The 3,140-nt window shown below is 34.4% G+C and overlaps 1 long non-coding RNA gene across 1 annotated transcript; it reads left to right on the top strand.

Annotated features, from left to right (window-relative positions):
- The first annotated feature begins 1,245 nt into the window (after positions 1 to 1,245).
- On the top strand, positions 1,246 to 2,637 carry LOC141594329 (uncharacterized). The gene is made up of 4 exons (XR_012522126.1): positions 1,246 to 1,475; positions 1,616 to 1,663; positions 2,267 to 2,350; positions 2,448 to 2,637. It is a non-coding gene; the product is annotated as an uncharacterized LOC141594329 (long non-coding RNA).
- The last annotated feature ends 503 nt before the right edge of the window (positions 2,638 to 3,140 follow it).

The following is a 3,140-nucleotide window of genomic DNA, read 5'->3' as shown; positions in this document are numbered from 1 at the left end:
TTCTTTGAGCAAGACATATGATTATGATAAACTCTCCTAGGCTAAGATGGAGAGTAAATCAAAGTCTAGTCATTTATAAGAAGAAATAATTCGAGAAAGAAAACTGAAAATATTCAATTAAAAGGACTAAACAAAGATTACCAATCATCACAACCATCAACCATGTGGAAACAAAAGGGAAGACGATGGTTATGAAGATAGGGAAAAAAGAGGACACATGAAGGACTATGAGGAGATGGAAAAAAACTTTCCGGATCTCATTTTCTAAGAATTTGAGAGTATTTCTGCCTCAAGATTCGCTCTCTAAGAAAAAATTATGTGTAGAGTTTTTGAAGGAAGTACCCTTTATTCAATTTACATCATCTTTATTTTCTGTCAACGGTTTAGATTTTATCCTAAAACTACATAGAGTAAGTATGTTATAATATAGATTTACGATAAAAGAATTATAAAACCATTAGTAAATTAAATTACTTGAATGCCCTTATTAGCTAATCATCGTAGTATGATCGCACTATTTAGATAATAAAGGGTAATGCAGACGAAAAATACAAAGTAGTATATAAAAGAGGAAAAAATGGTTATGTCCTCTAACAGAACATTACTCCTTATACCTAAGCCTTTATAATTCTATTTGGTGAATTGTCTTCGGGTATTGTTTTTAAGTATAAGGAGGCCGGTTCTTCCTGAATACACAAATCTATAAATAAATATTATTAAAAGACAAACTACCCATATGTTACTTTGCCACATCAGAAAACCCATCTATTCATATTGTCCACGTCATGTACATAACTATAAGATAACAATTACTGCATAACTATATCCCCCAAAATCCAGATCGAAGGGATGTGATCAATGGAGCCATCAATGCAGCGATATATGTGATATGGCAACAGAGGAATCAGTGCAGACATGAAGCTCGCCTCACCAGACCTCAAGTGGTAACAGATAGCATTATAGCTGATCTGAAGATTTGGTTTCGCAGGTCGATTACTCGAAGGAGTAAAGAGGAAGACTGGATAAGGCATTTATGTGAGAGATAATAGTTTGTGTTTTGTTTTCCTTATCTCCGTTTTGTTGTCATAAAAGATAGGGTTGGCTTGGTTTTATGTATTGGGTATGGGCTTTGGGCCGTTTTTGTACTGTCCGTTTGGAATGGGTTGAGGATTTCTATCCCACCTGTTTTGGACATATGGTTCCCTTCTCCTTTGATAAATGAAAGCTTACATTTTATCTAAGACCCTTCTAAATGCATGAACATTGGAAAATACTCTACATTGAACAGTAGAGCAGTGTTCTCCGTGCTTGGCATGTGATGAACAGTCTTCTTCTCTCTACCACTCATCATTCCTCTTTATTCTTCCCTGCTCACCTAAATTTGTTTATTCTTTCATTCTCATCGCCTCTTTCTAACCAAAAATTATTTGTCTTTCAATTCCCTTCTCCTTCAATTGCGATCGGAACAAACTCAGGTGAACAAACTCGATTTCTCCAGCTTACAATTTGATTCCCGTAATTTCTGCAATTCTGCTCAGTTTAAGGCTACAGTTATTGATGTTTCCCCATAGCCTATTTTGTTTCTCACTTATATAATTAATCGTATGTGATGCAGTTGTGTTCGATTGCTTAATTTGGGTTTATTCATCGACATTCTGGAATGGTATGTCTTCGATCTTATCGTTGGTTATTGCTACTTTTCGTTTGATTGCTTGATGGTTATTTAGGTTTTGATTGCTTTTGACTATTTAGATTTTGATTGATTCAAGTACTGCCTTGATTGGATAACGAAGTCGTACGATTATCTGATCGTTGCATTAATCATCTTGATTTTGATCGATTCCAGTATTGATTTTGATTGATTCAAGTTCTAAATTACATTTATTAGTACATGGTTGATTAATAGCCTTTTTGTTCTTCCCCTAGAAACTTTGAAAGATTTAAGTTTCTCTTTCTTAGAGAAGGCATGAGGGTGTAAATTTGATTTCAATTCTTAATTTGTACTATGTATTTGGTAGTGTCATCCTTACTTTACTGCGTAGAAAATGGTCATACTCTATCACAATAGTTCACAGGGGTTCATTCCCAGTGTGTGCATCTTTATTTTGTCAAGCTAATGCTAGAACTAATCTTCAATGTCTCTGTCTATTCAAGGGAGTTGTTTAGGCATTAGTTTATATGAGCAGTTTCATCTATCACCATTTTTCTGTATATTTCAATATGTCAATATTCTAATGCTTCATTGTGAAATATTTTGTATTTCCAGAGAGCTAAGAAAGGTACCTTCTGAATTGGCTTTTCAGTTTTCGCTTCTATCCTTCTCTCCCCTACAGCTTATATGAGCGGAAAGGTAATTTCTTTTGCTACCTCACATAATTGTCGTCTTCTTGATTACTTATAGCCAATGTGATATTGTAATGTTTACACTTCTTTAATTTCCCAACTAGGAAATACTAATAGAATATGGTGGCAATTTGTAGAGGGTAACGAGCCAACACTCCGGTGACTTCGGATAGACGGCTACTATTGATACTAATTTTGATCTAAGAGGTTTTTCCTGACCCTATTCTTGTTCAATATTTTTCAGAATTGTTATTTAAGTCTTTTATTTCTTATTGTCGTTCAATATAGTTTAGATTTTTCATCACACTTGCCCCTCCTATAAAAATGCTGGAGTTTAAATTGGTTTTTTTATCGTATAGTCTTAGTTTTATTGACATATGTGTTCACCAATTTATAGGAAAAAATAAATTGGGGTTTCACAATTTCACTTACACATTGGCTTGTGATTTCCGCACAGGTTTTGCTGAATTGTGTTTTGATCATGGGGTATTATAGCTGAGTTGATATACAAATGCCTTATTTGTATAGCTGAATAGTTTCTGACGGAGAGAGTAACAAATCAGTAGTTTCTAAGAGAGTAACACTCAACTGTGAAATTTAATCAAGGGTTTAATTTTGTATTTAAGGTGGAGCTGGAGGAAAAAGATTATGGGACAACTGCAAGAGTGTTGGTAATCTTGCATTAGCTGTGGGATTAACTCTCTTTCTTTAAGCGGTCAACCCGGCTGGGTTTTGAATACTGTTGTATCTCTTTGGGTTTTTTTTATCTTCCTTAATTTACTCCTTCCGTCTTTGTC

This window comes from Silene latifolia, chromosome 8 (genome assembly GCF_048544455.1).
Source record: "Silene latifolia isolate original U9 population chromosome 8, ASM4854445v1, whole genome shotgun sequence".
NCBI lineage: Eukaryota > Viridiplantae > Streptophyta > Magnoliopsida > Caryophyllales > Caryophyllaceae > Silene > Silene latifolia.
This window is presented reverse-complemented; position numbering and strand designations above follow the sequence as displayed.